This window comes from Sminthopsis crassicaudata, chromosome 3, assembly GCF_048593235.1.
Source record: "Sminthopsis crassicaudata isolate SCR6 chromosome 3, ASM4859323v1, whole genome shotgun sequence".
NCBI lineage: Eukaryota > Metazoa > Chordata > Mammalia > Dasyuromorphia > Dasyuridae > Sminthopsis > Sminthopsis crassicaudata.
The window spans coordinates 496,567,184-496,589,749 of NC_133619.1; the positions used below are offsets into that span (position 1 = coordinate 496,567,184).

Consider the following 22,566-nt stretch of genomic DNA (forward strand, 5'->3'; position numbering starts at 1 on the left):
TTCTTTCTTTCTTTCTTTCTTTTTTTCATTGATTTCCTTGATATTCTTGAGCTTTTGTTTCTCCAAATAAATTTTGTTAATTATTTTTGCTAGCTCTATAAAGTAATTCTTTTATAATTTAATTGGTATGGCACTGAATAAGTAAATTCATTTATTTAGTATTGTCATTTCTATTTTATTGTTTCAGTTTATGAATAAGCAATTAATTATTATTGGCCTAATTATTTAGATATCTTTATTTATGTGAACAGTATTTTATGACTGTGTTCATATACTTTTTCTGTGTTTCTTGACAGATAGATTCCGAGGCAGCTTATACTGTCCATGGCTATTTTAAATAGAATTTCTCTTACAATCTCTTCTTGCTGGATTTTGTTCATAATATATAGAAATGCCAATAATTTGTGTGGTTTATTTAGTACCTGAAATTTAGGTGAAATTTTAATTGTTTTGGTTATTTTTTGTTGATTCTCTAAGATTCTTTAAGCAAACTCTCATATCTGAAAAAGGGATAGTTTTGTTTATTCTTCCTTAAGCTTATTCATTAAATCTTTTTTTTTTTCCTATATCTATTTTTGGTATAATATTAAATAGTAATGGTGATAATGTATACTCTTGCTTACCCATGATCTTATTGGAAAAGTTTCTATGTTATCTTTATTAGAGATAATGTTTGCTCTTGGTTTTAGATAGCTGTTCTTTATTATTTTAAGAAAAGCTCCATTTATTTCTATGCTTTCCAAAGTTTTTAACAGAAATGAGTGTTTAATTTTGTCAAAAGCTTTTTCTGCATCTTTGGAAGCAATCATATGATTTTTATAGGTTTTTAAAAAATATGGTTAATTATAATTTTCATAATATTGAACTAGCCCTCCATTCCTGTCATAAATCTAGTATGATTATAATATATGATATTTGTGATATATTACAATAATCTTCTTGTTAATATTTTAATTAAAAACTTTGTATCAATATTAATTAGAAAAATTAGCCTATAGGTTTTTTCTTTTTTTTTTTTCTTTTGAGTATTATTTCTTTTTTTTTAAATTAATTTTTCCAAATTATCCCCTCCCTCCCTCCAATCCCTCCCCCCACCCCATGACAGGCAATCCCATACATTTTACATGTGTTACAATATAACCTAGATACAATATATGTGTGTAAATACCATTTTCTTGTTGCACATTAAGCATTAGCTTCCGAAGGTATAAGTAACCTGGGTAGATAGACAGCAGTGCTAACAATTTACATTCACCTCCCAGTGTTCCTTCTCTGGGTGTAGGTTTTTTCTTTATTTTGATACTTCTTGGTATATGACATTTGAGTCATAAGAGAAATTTGCTGGGATCCTTTCTTTACTTATTTTTCAAGTGATTTATGAATATTGGAATTATTCTTTCAGTATTGGGTAAAATTGACTTGTAAAATCATCTAGTGCTGGGAGTTAATTTATGTCTTGTTCAATTTTTTTTTCTAAGATAAAGTTATTTGAATATTCCATTTACTATGTTGTGTAAATTTGTGTAAATATTCTTCAACTTAATTTAGGTTGTCTTTTGGGGGGCTATTGTTGGACAAAATAGCTTCTAATACTTGCTCTAATTTCTTCTTCACTGTTTGTGAATTCATTCCCCCCCCTCATTTTTATATCTTAATTTGTTTTCCCCTCTTTTTTTCAATCTAATTAGCTGGCTTATCTACTTTATTATTGTTGGGTTTTTTAAAATCCCAGCTCCCCTAATTTTCTTATTCAGTCAGTTATTTTTCTTTTAATTTTGTTGATTTCTCCTTTGATTATAAGATTTCTATTTTGGTGTTAAATTATGCATTATTAATTTGTTGGGATTTCTCACTTGTAAAAAAGTTGTCTGCCTGATTTGTTGATCTAAGGTTTCTCTCTTTCATTCTTACTTTTTGACTCTTTTCCTAATCTTTCCTCTACTGTTCTCAACATCACTTTTAGGTTTCTTCTTTAATTCCTGACTTGACTGTTCCAGGAATTTTTGTTGTATTTCTATCCTAGTTGCAACTTATTTTAAAGGCTTTGCTTATAGATATTTTGGATACACTCTTTTCTTCTGTGTTAGCTGAGCTTCCCTGTCACTATAATAACACTTTGTCAGGTTCATTTTTGGTTTGCTCATTCTTCTCAAACTTACACTTTGCTAGACTGAGAATGGGACACTGCAATCTTTCAGTATTTTCAAAGTGCTATGATACAATAACGTCGGATCTCTCTTTTTTTGATCTGAATTCTTTAAGTTCCTGGCCCAAGTTTGAGTCTATCAGCTTATTTCTATCGGGAGTTTCAGTAGACTATGCTTGACTTGTTGGCTTAATAAAAGACTACATTTTCAGAGTATCTAACCTACCAGCTCCCCTTGAGTCTAGGAGATTATTTTCTGCTCCAGGGATTAGATCCACTTTCTTTGCCCTGAATCTGAAACCAACTACTGGATGGTGGGCAAAAGATAGCTCTTGTTCTTGCACCAAGTGCTTGTTTAGGAATCCCCTGGAATCTTTCTTGTGCTTTGTCTTAGCCAAAGTACCCTCGTTATAGAATACTCTCTACCAGCAGTGCCGTGCTCTTGGCTGGAATCTCCTATCTTAGTTGTATGCAGTCTCCCTAAGCCACCCTGGGGCTGGAAACATGATTTACTGTGATTTCTTTTTAGTTTTCCTGATTAGAATTCAGTTTGGTGCATTCTATAGATTTTTATTGAGAAGGATGTGTGTATGTATGTGTGTTTGTGTAACTGGATTCTATTAACTCATTCTACCATCTTATCTCTACTATGATTAAATTGTAATCTAATTTTCACAAAATTATGGAAGGTTGCCTACTACATTACTCTTTGGGATTCATGTTTGATGCCCCTTCTCTAGTAGATGGAACTGAGGGCATTCCTGAACATCTATACTTGACTCTCTTTTGTTCTCTCTATATGCTTTCCCTTAGCAACATCATTCATTCCTAAGACTTCATTTACCATTTCTATATAGTTGACTCTTTAAAATATATCTTCAGCTTATAACTCTCTTCTGGACCTGCATCTCTAACCACCTACAAAACATTTCTATTTATATGACCCATTGGTATTTTAAGCTTAACAAAACTAAAACTAAGCTCATTATCTTTTTTGCCTAAACTTGCCCTTCTTTCTGATTTAAGTATTTCTGTCTGTGACTTTAGCATTTATTTGGTCTCCCATGTTTCTAACCCTGGGGTTATCTTTGATTCTTTTTTCTCTTCCATATACATTTTTTCTAAGCTTTGAGGATTCCGCTTATGCAATATTTCCTCTGTCTCTTTCCCTTGCTTCTACTCTATTACAGGGCTTTATCCCCATACTCGTAGATTAGTAGATGCCTACCATATCTTCCTGTTTTTTTTTCTCTTCTTCCCTTCTTTCTGTCCATCAATCATTCTTTCTTATCTCTGGCAGGATAGTCTTTCTTAGATATCTTATGGTATAGTGGAAACAGCACTAAATTTGGAGTTAAGAAGACCTTGATTCAAATTTTGCTTCTGAGAATTACAGTTGCATAATTGTGATCAAGTACTTAGAGCCTATTTCCTCATCTGCAAAATGGGGATAATAGCACCTGGAGTACTAATAGCCTCAATTGGTCTTTGTGAAGATCAAATGAGATCATACATGTAAAGCTCTTTACAAATCTTAAGTTTTTCAGTTAAACCTAGTTGAATTAAGAAATGAAATATTATTACAATCACTGAATAGTAGATTTGTAATATGCTTTCTGAAAAATCTACTTTAAAAGTTGACTAATCTTACCTCTTATGTTGTGAATGGATCTATTTTTAAAGGGACTACTACACCAATATCTTTAAGGTATCCCCAAAGTCTTAATCTATTTATAAAGTATTGGGCATAGTATATTTTCACCAGAAGAATATTATACAGCATTTCCTTTTATTTATTCCATAGTCCTTGGTCAGGGAGACACAATGCTGAGTTGCATCTTTGAGCAAGAACAAGGGAAGTCAATGTCAAATCCTGCTTTGGGAATACTCTCTTTTAAGCCTACTGGGCTTTTAGCAGGGGAAACATTTCTCAAGCCCAGCTGCTCAGCATTCATTCTTGAAATGCAAATAAGTTCCTTTCTTCTCCTTCAGTGAATCCCCAAGCTCTCCCTAAGACTGGAGGTTAGATGTGAGTACTGCAGTCATTTTGGTGGGCTGCCCCTTTCATTGGTTTACTTATCTGCACCATGACTCTGCTTCAGTGCCTGGAGGGGACTGCAATGCAACAGATCTGGGGAAGCAGGGAGTGAACACAGATGCTACAACCCAGAAGACAGCAGTGGCAGAACTGGGAGAAGAAGCTGTGCCACAGAGTCCTTCAAATATTTTAATGAATGCAGGAATTTGCCTTTTCTTTCTCCTGTGCTTCACCTCAGGGGTATGAGTTTAGCTATAAACAGATTATGCCAAAGACAGTAATTTATCATTATGTTTTATAGTTTAGAAGTTTAATTTTTAGGCAATGCTGAGATTCTAGGATTTATCTTGCTTCATTCCTGGGATCTGGTGTCAAAGTGTATTTTCATGTTGACAGATAATTTGCTACCAACAGTTGAAAGGTGATTGCATCATTGCTTCAGCTTAAATGCAGAGTGACAATAATTACTTATGTTTAAGTGTACATTTTAAATCAAGAATATTACATGTTGGATGAACAAGAGAATAAGAAAATTAAAAATTCTTGAACTGGAATCCTCTTTTGGTTATTTAACCTTATCTTTGGAAATCAATTCAGCAAAAATATATTAAGCACCTACTGTGTGCCCAATTTCTTCTTAGGCCTTAAGGAAAATACAAAGATAGGTCTTGTTCTGAAAGGGATTAAGATCTAGTAGTACACTTGCAAATTAGGATGTGATAGATGCCTAAGAGACAATGCTGAGTTCACTTCTGGCTGAAATGATCAGGGAATAGTTAATGGATGAGTTGTAACACTTGAACTAAAAAGAAGTAGTATTTCAACCAGTAGTATGGAATGACAGAATCTAGGTAAAGGCATAAGAGAATAAATGTGCAAGATATATTCAGGTATTCTAGTTTAGAGTATAGAGGAAATAAGTAGCAGTAAAACTATAAAAGTAGATTGGAGTCAAGTTGTGTGGAAGGGCTTGAATTTCAAAACCAAAAAATTTGACTTTATTTGGTAGGCACTGTGAACTCTTAGAAATTTTTTTGATATATTAATGTGATCATACATTAAAGAACTGTCTGATGGCAAATGTCATTGCACAAAAATCACGAGCTTCATTCTAAATGAACTACTTGAACTAAATGAAACAACTTACTCTTAGCTTTACAAATGCATCTAATTATAATACACTGAGTAAGGAAAGTGATTACTTTGAGACCTTAACCTACTCTATTCTTACCCTTCCATGGTGCCATGTTATCTCTTCTATTGTTAACAACCTGCAATTCTTTTTTTAAAATTAATTTTATAATTATAACAATTTTTGACAGTACATATGCATAGGTAATTTTTTACAACATTATCCGTTGTACTCCCTTCTGTTCCGAATTTTTCCTCTCCTTCCCTCCACCCCCTCCCCTAGCTGGCAGGCATTCCCATACATATTAAATGTTATAGTATATCCTAGGTACAATATATATGTGCAGAATTTTGTTGTTTTGTTGTTGCAAAGGAAGAATTGGGTTCGGAAGGTAAAAATAACCTGGGGAGAAAAACAAAAAATGCTAACAGTTTACACTCATTTCCCAGTGTTCCTTTTCTGGGTATAGCTGATTCTGTCCATCATTGATGAATTGGAATTGGATTAGCTCTTCTCTATGTATTCCACCAGAATACATCCTCATATAATATTGAACAACCTGCAATTCTTATTAGTCATATGTCTTCCTTCTAGAAATGACTTATTCTTTTTTTATTTACATGTTTACATTCTCTGACAGAAATTGTCTGTGTGATACTAGTCAAGTGCTTTAGGCTCTTCTCTAAAATGCTGACTTGCATACATAGAGGAAGCTTCCACCTCTTGGGTTTTCTATACTAACAGAACTAAGATGAGTCCTTATCCCTAATAGACACACACACACACATGATATATACACATATATACATGATACATATTTATACAGATGTCCTAATCTTATATTTATATACATGATTATATCTACAGGGCATATAGTCATATAGGATATATGCATATATATGTATGTATATTTGTACATGTTACATACAGAAATCCACATGCACACATGCAAGTATATATGTGTCTGTCTATATCTCCATGAATTTTCTTTTAGGCAGGAAATATTTAGTTTTTTTTTTTTTTAATCCTAAAAGCATAGCACGGTGCTTGGCATGTAGGTGCTTAATAAATACTTGAATGTGTGTGTATATATACATATATGTATGTATATACATATATACGCACTAGACACATATCACACACATATATAGACATACATATCACATTCATACATGCAAATGGAACCTTTGTGTAGGACTCATTTTCTTTGAATTTTAGTCAATATAAATGTACAGTAACTAGGTGGCACAGTAGCTGGAATGCCTGGCCTGAAGTCAGGAAGAGTCTTCATCTTCCTGAATTCAAATCTGGTTTTAGACACTCTATGTGATTCTGGGCAAGTCATTTAACCGTTTACTTCAGTTTCCTCATCTGTAAATGAGCTGGAGAAGGAAATGGCAAACTACTCTACTACCTTTGCTAAGAAAATCCCAAATGGGGTCATAAAGAGTTGTTCACAACTGAACAGCCCACAAATGTAATGGGAGATGTTGTCTTGATAATGCTTATTTTCTTCTAGAAATGAAAACAGCCACAAGTCATCTCCTGAGTTGAAAGTGGTCAAGATACTGAGAACTGTGGTGGAATAATTTGATTAATCAGTACTTCCTCTTAGCATTATGGTAGATAAGAGTTCAATACTAACTCAGCCCTACCAATCAACGTGCAAATTCCCAGTTTTCCTCACTCTCATAGACAATGCTTTGAAACAAAAATGTGTTGTACCTCATAGTATAAATGTTGCTGTACACTTAAGAAGTCTGGCATTAGGTTGACCTTTTGACACTGTCTTTATAATAGACTGTAGAATGAAGAACAATTTTTAAACTGTTCTCATGGTTTTACCTTGCTACTTATCTCTCAAGGACTTCCAAGCTACCACAGCTGGGCTCCTAGAGATCATGGAGTGCATATAATTGACAACAGTAGAGGGCAGTGACGCATACATTTGAGAAGGACTCCATTCATCATCTCCATCCACTAACAATCTTTTTTCTTCCTCTGGTGGTTCCATGCAGGAGAATTTCAAGGATCCTGATCTCAAAAACCTAACTCCACCTTGGTCCTCCACTCGGCAAGATTCTTGTAAATTTCTCCATTCGATTTCTCCCAGGGATAGAATTTGTTCTGTCTTCTTAATTCCTATGAAATAGAGAGTGATATTAACATGTCATTGGCAAGGCCATGTTTTCTATTTATATTGCTGTTATTATTTGCAGTGAAACAATCAATAACCTAAGATGTAGAGCAGACTAGCAAGGTGAAAAATTGGTAATTTTCTTTAAGCAATTCCCAAACCACTGCAGTATGCAGTATTTTGGCACTGATTAGTCTGAAGGTTAAAGGCAAATATGAGGGCTGAGCCTAATTTTCTTTTGGTTATAATATTTGTGTTACTTGTTAAAATAATACATAAATAAAAGAGAACATGAAAAGAATCTTGGATGAAATATTCTTTTAACTGTCCTCTATCACACTGTAGAAATGATAACTTGTTAGGTCAAAGTTTTCTAGAGATGCGAGGTAAGGGCGATTGGGGGAGAGGAGTAGCTGGGTAAGAGAGAGAGAGTACACCAAAGTTGAGAGGAAGGGGGGAGTTCGTTGTTTCCCTCTATTCTCCCCTTTATTTTACCCAACTTACACTTCTGAGTTTCCTAGCCCATTTCAGCTCCCTGGATACCTCTTCTCTTTACTTCCCACATTGGCCAGTTTCAATCATCTGATCCTTACTAGGCATGAAGCCAACTGTGGGGATTTCTAGGGCCCCACTATGTGTAATAAGGAGGACAGGCTGATACCCAACACCCTAATATAATACAAGATGGAAAGACTGGAGTCGTCCCAACTTGCAGCACTGCCAGTTTTGTTTTTTTGTTTCTCATAAAATGACAAAGTGTTCTAACAAGCAGAACGATGATCAGGAGGGAGTAGAGATCCCTCCTCTTTCCACAGGAGCTAAATAAACCACAGTCCACTTACCTTAGGATCCCTTTTCTTGCTGTTGCTGCAACAGCACCTGGATTTTTATGTTTCCCCCAGAAGTCACAACACCCTCAACAATCCTCTCCCCAAAGCTCAGCGCAGGCCTCAACGCCTCCACTTCTAGGAGAACCTACCCCCCCCCCCACCCCGCCTGCGACGCCCCCAGACCACGGCTATTCTGGTGCGCGCTCTCTCTATTCCACGTGCGTTCCCGGGACAACAGCAGGCGAGGCCTCCGCGAGCGCGCGTCCGCTTTTGCCCTCCCTTCAGCTCGCGTGCTCGCTCTGGAGGCCGCGGCGGCGCGCGCCGCTTTTCCCAGTTGCTGGAGTCTCGGGTGTGGGAGGAGGAGGGAAAAGGAGGAGGAGGAGGAGGAGGAGGAGGAAGAGGCATCAGGCGGGCTCGGGTGGGGGGCGCGCCAGTGGGCGGGAGTGATCTAGAAGATCACCGCAGGGGGCTTGGAGAGGTGAGGGGCGAACCCCCTCCTTCGAAATCCCCTCCCCGCCCCCCTCGGTGAGCCGGCTCCTGCGCGGGGCATTTAGCCGAGGGAGGGTCGCGGGCGCTGCGGGGTGGGCCTGGGTCTGACGCCCCCCCCCCCATTTCGAGGGTGGGGAGGGCGATATGGAGCGCCGGGCCGAGCCTCCGCGGTTCCGAGAGGCCGTCGGGCGCTAGGCTGGGCGAGTGGAGCCGCAGCCGGGCCGACCGGGGATCCCCTCGGTGACGGTGACGAGGATTGCCGCGGAGGAGGGCGGTTGAGGCGGCAGACGAGGAGCGGGAGCCCCGGCGCCCCCCGAGGGCCGGAGACACGGAGCGGCGGCGGCGGCGGCGAGGGCGCAGGGGCTGCCCGGCGCAGCGGCGGGGCCCGGGGCCGGGGTAAGCACCGGGGCGGGGGCGGGTGTGTGTGTGTGTGTGTGTGTGTGTGTGTATATGCTATGTGCGTGCATGCGTGTGAGTGCTCGGGGAGGGAGAGCATCGATCTCCAGCCCCTCCAGGCGCAATCGAGTTTTAAAATCAATTTTACAACCTAGGTGGTTCGTTCCCTGACTGCCTTCTAAATCATGGGGGGGGGGGGGGCGTGGTAGTTGATGACCTTCCTGTGTTTTCTTTCGCCCCCCAACCCCCCCCCCCAAAAAAAAAAAAAAAAAAAACTAAACAAAACCATAAAACCCAAACCCATAAAAGAACCAACCTCCACCCACCCCCGGTGCTTCTGGACAGTTGCAAAGCCTGCTAAATGATCCCTTCGTTTCTTTTGGCATTTCAGTTTAGGTTAGAACCTCTACTACGCTGTATAAGCAACTCTCCTGGAGTCGGGAAAGCGGGGTCCCCTCCTCTCCTCTTTCCCTCCCTCCCCCCGAAACCGGAAGCTCCCGGGAGAACCTCTCCGGTGGTTTGCCTCTGCTGCCCACGGGAGAGATTGCAGGTTTGCCTCTTAATTCCTGGGGCTATGCCTTTGCGAGTGGGGGCCAGTCTGAGGAAGATGACAGTGTTCTCAGGGACTCCAGCGGCGGAGTTCTCCCCTTCCTCTCTAAGGGGGAAGTGGCTGTCATGTTATTATCCCGGTTCTATTGGTAACTCCTTATTTCTACGTGAATTTCCCTCCACCTCCCCTTCTCACTCAGTTGATGTTTAATTAGCTTAGCATCTCACCACCTCCTGTGTTGGCCCAATATTTGTTTAAAACATTTTATAAACAAAACCAAAATGAATTAAGTAAGTAGATTTTTAAAAAAAAATTAAGCATGGTTTCACAGCCTAAGTCGGAGTTTGGATCTTTTCTAACTTTAACAGTTTTAGTCGCTGAAGCTTAATGGAGGTGGAGGTGGAAGATTCAACGGGATTTCTAGGATCCAATTTAATTATTACCTTTTAAGGGATAAATATGATTTCCTTTTGTATCTGCACATTAAATTAGTATTCTTTTAAATTGCCTAAGGCCTTCCATGATGCTTCATTGGAAGAGAGCTGGTAGCTGTAGTTGTAATACTGGATCACTTATGGTTTTCCTTCTTCTGGGAGTCTATTTTGGACCCATTTCAGTCCTTTTAAGTCAGGAAGCTTTCCTTTTCTGAGCAACATGTGTTCATATTTCCAGTGGTAATTTTTAAAAGTACATATAGAGTAATGAAATTAGATTCCATGAATTCCATGGAATTCACTAGTTTTGATTTAATGTTTAATTTGTTGTTATAATCGGAAAAGGACAGGCTTTTAAAGAATAGCAACTGTAATTGTTAATATTTTTTACCCTAGATTTTTGTTGGATAAACTGAAGTCTGTCCAACCTGAGGTCTTGACATTTACTACTTATTCTTAACGATAAACGAAATAGAGGATTTAATTGTTGTCAAAGCCCTGATGCCAATCCTTTTTGAAGAATCATTATGTTGAATCCTTTTAATGAATTTGCTTGAAAATTTTTTGACATGATGGTGCTATGGACTTACATTTCAGTCATCCTCTGGAGCTTAATATTTTTCATTAAATTGGATATATGGAGATACTTTACAGAACTAATAGATAATATTGGGTCAGGAACTCAAGTCATTTATCTTCTGCTTTTTCCTCATCTCTATTGGAATGCATGAAATAAAGTAGCACTTTGGACAGAGACTTGCTTTTCTATACTGGCTGGAGTGGAAGCCCAGTTTATAGTAAGAAATAAGGGATTAGAGGGTTAATTAAGAGGGTTAAGGAAGTCAAATAGCAAATTGGAAGGCTCTTCTTCAGTAATGTAACTTTTTTTTGGTGGGGAGGGGAGATAGGACTTAACACTTCTTGCAGAGAAGCTCAACTGTCATACTTTAAAAAATATCCATTGGAATTCTTGTAGTTTATCCCTTTTCATTTTCACTTCTCAAGGGTGGTATCTTACTAGGTAAATGTATTTAATTTTAAATTAGAACTTAATCTTTCAGTGGTTAAGTAGTTTATGTGTATATATACACACACACATATATGCTTATATATACACATACATACATACAAATATATATGCATAACTATATGATAGATACTCTGGTGTAAACAGAATATCAATTTTAGATGTTGTACCACTGACCTACATCAGTATGGTATTAAATTGATTCAACTATTAAGGGTAGTTGTCTAATGTATTCAAACTAGCCGAATTTTAAACTAGATATAGAAAGTTAAGGATGACAGGAACACGATTCATAATAGTTTTTCCAACTTAAAAATTCCGTGATTGGTTCATATTTCTTTCTTTGGAAATATTTTTAAAATTTACATAATTTTTGTTGTTTGAGCCAGTTTCTAATTATTCTGGGGCTGATAACAAGAATATATATGATCATTTAGACTTTTTGTCTTTCTCATTAGGCTGGTGGCCTTTGGTGCATTCCCTGCTTGACCTCACTTCTGTAAGAGGTAAACCCAGAGGAGATGAAACTCAAATGAAATCATCTTATAAAGCTCTAAAGAGAATCTTTGTGGCCATAGAAAAGGTTGGAAGGGTCCATATCAGATCTGTTGCTCACTTGGGCCTTGTTTTTATTTACACATGTAAGATTAGGTGACTCTGGTCAGTACAGATTGTTTGAAGCTTTTAACAGTTTTACTGAGCACCTGTGTAGTTTCCTCAATATAGACTTTGACCTAAATATCTTTTTTCTTTATATAGATAAGAGCCTAAAATAGTATTTTTAAAATAGCTTTTTATTTACAAGATATATGTATGGGTAATTTTTCAGCATTGATATTGCAAAACCTTTTGTTCTAATTTTTCCCCTTCTTCCCCCCACCCCCTCCCCCAGATGGCAGGTTGACCAATACATATTAAATATGTTAAAGTATATGTTAAATACAATATATGTATACATGTCCATACAGTTATTTTGCTATACAAAAAGAATCAGACTTTGAAATAGTGTACAATTAACTGTGAAGGAAATAAAAAATGCAACTGGACAAATATAGAGGGATTGGGAATTCTATGTAGTGGTTGATAGTCATCTCCCAGAGTTCTTTCATTGGGTGTAGCTGGTTCAGTTCATTACTGCTCTCTTGGAACCGATTTGGTTCATCTCATTGCTGGAGAGGGCCATGTCCATCAGAATTGATCATCATATAGTATTGTTGTTGAAGTATATAATGATCTCCAGGTTCTGCTCATTTCACTCAGCATCAGTTCATGCAAGTCTCTCCAGGCCTTTCTGAAATCATCTTGCTGGTCATTTCTTACAGAACAATAATATTCCATAATATTCATATACTACAATTTATTCAGCCATTCTCCAGTTGATGGGCATCCACTTTGTTTCTGGCCACTACAAAGAGGGCTGCCACAAACATTCTTGTATATACAGGTCTCTTTCCCTTCTTTAAAATCTCTTTGGGATATAAGCCCAGTAGTAACACTGCTGGATCAAAGGGTATGCATAGTCTGATAACGTTTTGAGCATAGTTCCAAATCACTCTCCAGAATGGCTGGATGTATTCACAATTCCACCAACAATGTATCGGTGTCCCAGTTTTCCCACATCCCCTCCAACATTCCGCACTATCTTTCCCTATCATTTTAGCCAATCTGACAGGTGTGTAGTGGTATCTCAGAGTTGTCTAAATTTGCATCTAAAATAGTATTTGTTATGGAACTGAAAGACTCAGGTTTTATTTCTGCTTCTGACCCGTCCTAGCTGTGTGACCTTGGACAAGTCATTTAACTTCTCAGGGTTCTTTGCAACTCTTTAAGATGTAAGTTTCTGCATGAATTAATAGAGGTAGTCTCCTTATGTAGGAATTCCCTGAAATCATAGGTCTAGTTGTCTTTTATCATAATCCTTCTGTGGTAGCCACTGAAGGATTACTACAGTGGTTTTGAATAAATCTATTTGTTTTTAGTTTTGTTAACTAGCTACTCAGAACTTCTTTTCAAGGACTATTCCTCTATTTGTAAACTGATTTTAAATATCTGCCCTATTTTGAGCCTTACTAAAGAGGGGGAAAATATGGGTCTTGTTTTAATGAAGTTAGGATGATATGATAAATTTTTCTTCTCTTCATATATTTTGCATTTTGCTGAAGCCTTCTGTATTGTGTCGGAATTTAAAGTATCTTCTTCAGGTGTGGAAAAAAAATAAGAATTAAGAACATTTAATCCATTTTGTAAAAAAAAAAAAAAAAAGACATGATTTTCAAAATGTTAGCATTTTGTTTTTAAGTTTTCTTTCATTTAGTGACATTGCCTAAACAAATAATGAACAAACAAAAAGAATCATCTTTTTCTGTCAAGTATTTAAAGGAAAACTTGCATTTCTAGAGCTGGGGAAAAGATCTAATCACCATGGGATTTGAAGGCTTAGGAAGTGAGAGCAAAAGGAATTTCATTGCTTTATTTGATTTTGGAGCACTCTGGATTATAAGATGAAGAAGGAAGATATGTGGTGTTGGCATTGGTGGGTATGGAGGCAGAATATTATTATTACACCCTGGAAAATTATACATTCCAGTTGCTATATCTCAAAAAAGTTAGTTCAGAGAAGGGAAACTAAAATGACAAATTACTACAACTAAGAAAAAAGTAAGATCTGAAAATTAAGCATCCTGACTTGTGATTTTATGAGAAGGAAATTGGAATTGTTTTGCTTTTTACATTGTGTACTAAAGGGCAACCTTTTTTATTCACAAGCTGAAAAGCATAGGATGAATAATATGAGACAGGAATTTAAAAAGTCAAAAGGAAAACAACTAAAAGAGCCATAGATATAGTGTTTGTTGACAGGGTTCAAATAGATAATAATGGCAGAGAAAAGAACTATCATGAAGAGACAGATGATGAAGTGAATCTTTAATCCACAAATTAGACTTATACCTCATCTCTGAAGGGCATTATTATACTTTCCTAAAGGCATATCATCGATGGAGAAGCTTTGTATTTTGTTGAGAAAGGGATAAGAGCTTTAGTGTGCATTGAAAGCCAGTAATTAGCCATAGGTAAGTCAATCCATACTCATGTCTATGCAAGGCAATTTGTAACCCTCATCCTCTGGAAAATAGGGTTAATGTCTGGAAGTGTATGATTCATTCCATGGACCAGGATGTTGGCTAATTAACACAGAATGAGTTTTGGTTTATTATGCAGATTTTAAAGAATACTGTAAAATTAAACACAGAATTTTGGTTTATTATGCAGATTTTAAAGAATACTGTAAAAAAAGAGGCAGCTAGGGGGCAAAGTAAATAAGCACTATACATGAAGTCCTTAATGTAAATTGACCCACTGTTAAATATAGCCTGTCCACAGTCAGTTCCAACTTCATGAAACTTGTGTGAAAACTGGATTTATTACAAGAGAAATATGGCAAAGAGTTCCCAATCCATATATGTTTGCATTTTTATAATAGCAGGACAAAGGAAGGAGGCAAATTCAGGAAGGAGTGTAGTATAAGAAGAGAAAAGGTACAGTAAAGGCAGGAAAAGGACAAAATCCTCCCAAAGGGGAGGAGCAAGGCCATGGCAAAAGCCGAATTCTTTTCCTTTGGGCACTGCTAGATTATGAAGATAAGACAGTCTGTTTATCCACACAGAGTCCCAGCTTCACTGTCCCAATGCAGACTATCTGGTGCCTGTCTTGATTTGCAAGGACACAATGGGAGTCTTTCTTGGAAAGCAAACAACATAATATGTCAGCTTAGGTGGGGTGCTTCATCCTGGTCACATTTAAGGTCTACTACATGTTCTGGATTCAGTATTTCTGGAAAATATGGCAACTCAGGAAGAACTTCAGGGGATCCTTTAACAGACCATTACAAGGTCAATTTCTAGCTCTGTGTCTCTGAGTAAGTCACTTAAACTCTTTGCCTCAGTTTCTTCATCTGTAAAATAGGCATAATAATAGCACTTACTTCTCAGGGTGGTTGTGAGGATCAAATGATATAATACTTGTAAAACATTGTTGCTAACTTTAAAGAACTATAGATGTTACCTGTTAGCAATCTTAAAGTTAAAGTAATATTAACGTATAATATTTAATGTTGTTTATGGTGTCATTTTTTTGTTTACCTTTCCCCCTCTAAATTTTTTAGATCACTCTTAATAGTTTTTTAACTCCTTTGAGAAAATGTGCTGGTTGGTTAAAAGACCGAAGGAAAGATCACAAAATGATTTTGGTTGTTTTTGTTAGTGATGCAAAAATTATCAATTGTATTTGAATAGTGCAGGCAATTCAATATATTAAGAGTCTGGAGGTGGATGATAATCTGAAGACCAAAAAAAACTTGAGAAAAGGTTGTTTCAGACTTTGACTAATTTTATAGAAAAAAAGATTTATATTGTCCAGGAGGTCATGCCTTCAAATTCTTTTACAGTTATGATAAAATGGCAAATGATGAAAATAGAAATGGAAAAGAACTTTTCCAGTAAAATATGCTGTCAGGTAACTGCTGAGGCCAGTGTTCATTTAGGCATTTGACCCATATTATTTGTAATTACATCTCTAGCTATATTAAATAAAGATCTATCTTCAGAGTTGGAAGGTACAAAGTCTTTGGATTTCTGGAGAAATGTGATTATTCAAAATATGTGTTTTCTACATATTTTTATGTAGTGATCCAATGGGAAGGATAATGAAATAGCTTGGTGATGATGATGAGAAGGTGTGGAAAGGACACAAATCACATTTATTTCTCCACACTTTAAGTTCTTCTTTGTCTCTCCCCTTGTAAAGAAATTGTAAATGAATTAAAATAGACAGAGGTCTTGAAAGAAGGTCTTTAATGGAGTACCCCAGAGACACTTCATTACAGGCATTTTTATCTGTGATTTAGACTAAGGATTAGATATATTTATCAAATATTCAGGTAAGACAGAAGCTGAATGGATAGCAAAAACATCACATGATAGGTTCAGTATGCAAAAAGTTCTTAATGGGTTAAAATATTAAGTCAAACATAATATTATTTAATTTAATAGGTATAGATGTGTCTTAGATTTGGGTTTAAAAAAATCAACTTCAGAAGGAATTTGTGACCAAAGAAGAACTGAAACTCAATATTGAACAACAGATAAGTAATTTTGATTATATTAAGTTAAAAAGTTTTTGTACAAACAAAACTAATGCAGACAAGATCAGAAAGGAAGCAATAAAGTGGGAAAATATTTTTACATCTAAGGATTTTGATAAAGGCTTAATTTCTTTTCATTTTTTAAAAAAGCTTTTTATTTTCAAAACATATGCAGGAATAATTTGTGTTTCAGATTTTTCCCTCCTTCTTTCCACTCTCTCCCCTAAAAGGCAAGCAATCCAATATATGTTATACATGTTAAAATATATATTAAATCCAATATGTGTGAACATTTATACAATTCTTTTGCTGTCCAAGAAAAATCAGATCAAAAAGGAAAGTAAATGAGTAAGAAAACAAAATGCAAACAAACAACACAAAATGAGTGAGAATGTTATGTTGTGATCCACATTCAGTTCCTACAGTACTCTCTCTGTGTGTAGATGGTTCTCTTCATCAGAAGAGCATTGGAACTGGCATCAGTCATCTCATTGTTGGAAAGAGTCACATTCATCAGAATTGATTGTTGTATAATACTGATGTTGCTGTGCACAGTGGTCTTCTGGTTCTGCTCATTTCACTCAGTATCAGTTCATGTAAGTGTCTCTAGGCCTCTCTGAAATCATCTTCCTAATCATTTCTTGTAGAACAATAATATCCCATAACACTCATATACCATAACTTATTCAGCCATTCTCCAACTGTTGGGCATCCACTCAGTTTCCAGTTTCTGGCTACTACAAAAAGGGCTGCCACAAACCTTCTTGCACAAACAGGTCCCTTTCCCTTCTTTAACATCTCTTTGGGATATAAGCTCAGTAATAACACTGCTGGATCAAAGGGTATGCACATTTTGATAACCTTTTGAGCATAGTTCCAAAGTGCTCTCCAGAATGGCTGAATCTGTTCACAGTTCCGCCAACAATGTATTAAAAAGCCTTATTTGTAAGATATAAAGAGAATTAACTCAAATTTAGAAGAATTCAAGCCATTCTCCAATTGCTAAATGGTCAAAGAATATGAACAATTTTCAGATGAAGAAATTGAAAAAATTTCTAGTCATGTGAAAAGATGTTTTAAATCACTGTTAATTCAGAGAAATGCAAAATAAGACAACTCTGAGATATCTTAGCCAATCTGAGAGGTATGAGTATAACAGAAAAAGATAATGCATAATGTTGGAGGGGATGTGGGGAAAACTGGGACACGGATGCATTGTTGGTGGAATTGTGAATGGATCCAACCATTCTGGAGAGCAATTTGGAACTATGCTCAAAGAGTTGTCAAACTGTGCATACCCTTTGATCCAGCTGTGTTTCTCATGGGATTATATCAAAGATATCTTAAAGGAGGGAAAGGGACCTGTATGTGCAAGAATGTTTGTGGCAGCTCTCTTTGTAGTGGCCAGAAACAGAGTGGATGCCCATCAACTGGAGAATGGCTGAATAAGTTATGGTATATAAGTGTTATGGGATATTATTTTTCTATAAGAAATGATTAAGAGGATTATTTCAGAGAGCCCTGGAGAGACTTACATGAACTGATGCTAAGTGAAATGAGCAGAACCAGGATTTTATTGTACATGGCAACAGCAAGATTATATGATGATCAGTTTTAATGTATATGGCTCTCTCCAGCAATGAGATGATTCAGGCCAGTTCCAATAATCTTGTGATGATGAAAACCATCTACACCTAGAGAGAGGACTGTGGGAACTGAGTATGGACCACAACATAGATTTTCATTTCTTTTATTGCATTAATTTTATTTTCTTTCTCATTTTTTTTCCTTTTTGATCTGATTCTTCTTGTGTAGCAAGATAATTGTATAAATACATATACCTATATTGGATTTACATATAATTTTTTACCATGTTTAACATATATTGAATTATTTGCCATCTAGGAGAGGGGGTGGGGGAAAGGGGGAAAATTAAAACACAAGGTTTTGCAAGGGTCAATGGTGAAAAATTATCCTTGCATATGTTTTGAAAGTAAAAAGCTTCAATTAAAAAATACATGGAAAAGAAAAAAACCCCCAAAATCAAAAAACAAAAAAAACTTCAGTAGCTTCAGAAAGATTGGGTAATAGGGGCTCAGTAGCAAGCAATTTAGCTTTAAAAAATCTGAAGATTTAAGTGAATTTTAAGCTCAATGTGAATCAATAGTATGTTATGACAGTTTTAAAAAAAGCTAATGCCAATTTTCTTTGATCCTACTTATAATTTCATCTATGTAAGAAACTTCTGGCCTGAAACGTGACCTGGCAATGGAGACCAGTACCATCTCTGTAATTTATAGTCTCCTATTTTTGTAGCTCTAACAAGTTGCAGAATGAATAGAGTACTGGGACTGTAGTACTTCATAATGTTTTTGTTGTTTTTCTTGTTGTTCAGTAGCTTAATCCCTTCTGAACCTTCATGACCTAATTTATGGTTTTCTTGCTGACAGATAGTGGTGTGGCTTGCTAGTTCTTCTCCAGTTTATTTTACAGGTGAAGAACTTGAGGTGAACAGGGTTAAATGATTTGTCCAGGGTTACATAGTATGTATCTGATGATAGATTTGAACTCAGGAAGAGAAATCTTTCTGACTCCAGGCTTGGTACTCCATTCATTGTGCCATCAAGCTGCCCCCAAATCTTAAATTTTGTTGTTGATATTCACTTGTGCCCAAATCCATGTGACCCTATGATCTTTTCTTGGTGGTAAAGATACCGAAGTTGCTTTGCCATTTTCCTTTGTGTCCCCATTTTACAAATGAGGAACTGAGAAAAACAGGGTAAATTAGTTGCTCATAGTCACACAAGTAGAAGTGTCTGAGGCCAGATTTTAGATATTCTGAATTTGGGCAATATACTATGCATTGCGCCATAAATGCTTATTTCCTTCAATTCTCTTTTACTTACTTGTCTTTTTGCTGCTTATGCCTTCCCAAAGTAATATTTCTAATTATAATAGAGGACAAATAAATACTGCTGGAAAAAATCATATTGTGTCAAGTCAGTTCATCAAAAATTTGCTATGGATTCTCACCTGTGGTCTTACTTTTGTGTAGTGATCCTTTTTTTTTTTTTTTTTTTTTTTTTTTTTGACTGGCATTAATCCACAATCTCTACAGGAACTTATTTTAATTTTTTTTTTTTTTTGTGTGTGTACTCCCTGTACTCAATGCTTCAAAATTCACATCATATTTCAGTCTCTGATAAAGAGATGACTTTTTCCTTTGCTAATGTTGCACATTTTTCTTGCAAGCTTGAATATCTCCACTCTCTTCTTTTCTGGAAGTTTGACCCTTGGATCATTAACCTTCCCTTTCCTCATCTATCTCTTCTATTTTTGTTCCTTCCCTTTATAATTTTTGTTTCTTCCCTTTATAATTTTTAAAAATTTATTTTAAAATTCTGAACTTTGCCACAAAAAAACTTTTTAGTACATAAAACAGAACATTAAAGAGAATTCTTTATGATAGTGTGAAAATTCCCTTCATACTCTTTTCTTTTTAAAAGTATGTTTTGCATGTTACTTTCAAAATTGTCCTGCTTGTCTGTATTTCCTTCTGAACTTCTGTTCTCTTGTGCATTATTAAAATATATTACAAAAAGATTATTCTCTTTTTTCATGACTATTTCTGTTCCTACCAATTAAAAAAGTGAAAGGAGGTAAAAATCTTGTAACATAAGGAGAGTTACCCAAAGTAAATCCATGAAGTAATCATGTCTAACAAATTTTCTATTTTCTATATTTTGTATCCATCACATCTCTGTTTGGAGATAGGTAACATGCTTATATCAGAGTTCTGATGTCCCTATAATAAATCATTATTCCTATTGTTCAAATAATTTCTTTCATCATTTATCATAGCATAATAATCCTTTGCATTAATTTTTTTATTACATTTTGTACAGCTATTCCACAGTTGTATAAGAGGCAATCCAAGTCACCCCCTTAAATTTTTTATGTTTTTTTCTCTTTTAATCCCTGATTTGGGATCAAAGAGTTCATTTTGTTTACAGCTCTTCTATTCCCTTCTTGCTATTATTCTTTCTTAATTTTCTCTCCTTTCCCTTCAAATCCCATTTCTTTTTCTGTGGAATTTGAGGTATTTCTACAAATGAAGACAATGGTGACTTAGGAATCTTGCCATAACTTATGGAAATGTATGTAAGAAGGTTTTAGAATCATTTTCCTCTGTTCATAAAATTAAGTTCTTTTTTTTCCTTTATCTTCAAATTCTTGTTAAACTTGTCTAAAGCAATCTTAGTCCCTGTGTTGAATTGTCTGAATTACACACTTCTGATCTGTTTCTTCCTCTGGCAAATGGAATGACCACCTTCAATTTTGTTTCTTTCCTTATTTTAAACCTAATTATCTTTTTTGGAATTAATGGAGCCTCTTTCCTTGGAGGACTGTGGAATTTAACACATTGTTGGGATTCAGAAAATGTTAAACTAATATTCATTTGAGAAGAATTTTATTGTCAAGAACCATTCTGGAAAGTTTTGGGTATGTGAATAAAACCTTTCCTTAGCTTTTCTTTCTGCTAGAATTTATAATCTTCAGTCCATTTATTTGTTTTTAGCACTCAGAAAGTGTCCCAGTTGGGACTCCCAAGATTTCTTTCTACTGATTCTATTAAAATCATATAATTTGTTATATTTTATTTCTGCATAGTATCGTTTTGGAACATATATCATCATATTGGTTAAATTTTGAGAGATTTTCTGGAGTTTAATTAATTTTATTTCCTTAACACCTATTTTAAGAGATCCTTAGGTAAAGTTTTCATGTTAGTACTTGAAATATCATTGCAATATAGACACTTCATATTGCTTTTCATAACAACTTTGAAGACTGATGTTATGTAGCACATTCAGATAAGTAAATGGAGACTTTATTTTTTAAAGCAAGTCTGTAGGATATACACAATAAAGAAAATTTCTATTTTATATTACTGTACTGTCAGGACATGAAATGAAATAGATCTGATGGCTTTAGGATGGTACATTTGCATAAAAATTCCTTTCTTTCATAGAATAATTTTAAAATATAATTTTAAAATTGTTTGCAAATATATTTTATTTGTATAAATATTTATGTAAAATAACATTTTATAAATATTATTTAGATGCAGTGTCATTTTAAGAAATATTTTTAGATCTGTCTTCATATACTGAAAAATTTACATAAAAGGGTTTTTGGTTTTGGCCTTTAGGAAACAAATATTAACTTCTTTTGGGTGTATTCAAAGCCTTTCATACTCCCTCCTCTCCCCCACCTCCCCTTCATTCTTTGAAATGGTGATATTAACCTCTTTGCTGATATTCCTTGAAAAAGACATTTCTCAGTTCTGGGCATTTTCATAGCTGTCACCTGGAATGTTGTTCTTCATCTCTGCCTTCTGGCATCTTTGATTTCCTTCAAATCCCAGCCCACATTCTACCTTCTATAGGAATAGGATCCTAGTTTCTTCTCTGTTCTCTCAGTTTTAGTGCCTTCCTTTCCTGTTTATAATTTGGTTTGCACATAGTTGTTTGCATGTTATTTCACTGATAAAGTTGTGGGCTTCTTCAGGGCAGGGACAATCTCTGTTTCTTTGTATCATTCCCAGTGCTTAGTATGGTTTCTGCCTTAGAGTAAACTTAATAAATGCTTATTGACTGAATGATCTGGATGGCTTAACATGAAAAAACCAAAATCTTTACCATGGTAATGTTAAAAGAAAATGGTATTTTGTTGAGAGGTTCTTGGAATTTTTTTTGGGGGGGGTACATTTATATGATTAAAAGCATAGGTGATTTAGTAAACAAATTATTTTATTTGAAAAAAAATTTAATCATTTATGGTTGAATGAAGTACTATGGTTCTTCAGCTGAGTAATGCTCAAATAAGCTTCAGATGTAAAGTTCAATCAGTGTAGTTGTTGCAGCCCATTTCATTGAAGAAATAAGAACAAAAGTTTGTTTGTAACTACCATGGAATTGAGTACAAAGACTCCAGTGACCTTTGAACTTTGTGGCTGTGAATCTGAACTGAGGAATTGTTTAAGAATGGGAAAAGCTGCCTGTAGACTAAGGATCTACTTTCTGCCTCCTTTCTCCAGAACTGTTAAATGACCCCACTGGAAAAAAAAATCCTCCTCCCCTAAGAAAACAAAAAACAACCCAGTCTCTAATTGGAAGAAATTCTTTCTGGCTTCAGAAAAAATTATTGTCTTTACACTAAAGTCTAATTAGATATTCATATCCAA

General features: G+C 35.7%; 1 long non-coding RNA gene across 1 annotated transcript; it reads right to left on the bottom strand.

Annotated features, from left to right (window-relative positions):
- Positions 1–6,289: 6,289 nt before the first annotated feature.
- On the bottom strand, positions 6,290–8,422 carry LOC141563142 (uncharacterized). Its single transcript, XR_012488344.1, has 2 exons — positions 8,296–8,422; positions 6,290–7,458 (listed from the first exon to the last, which is right to left on the bottom strand). It is a non-coding gene; the product is annotated as an uncharacterized LOC141563142 (long non-coding RNA).
- Positions 8,423–22,566: the final 14,144 nt, after the last annotated feature.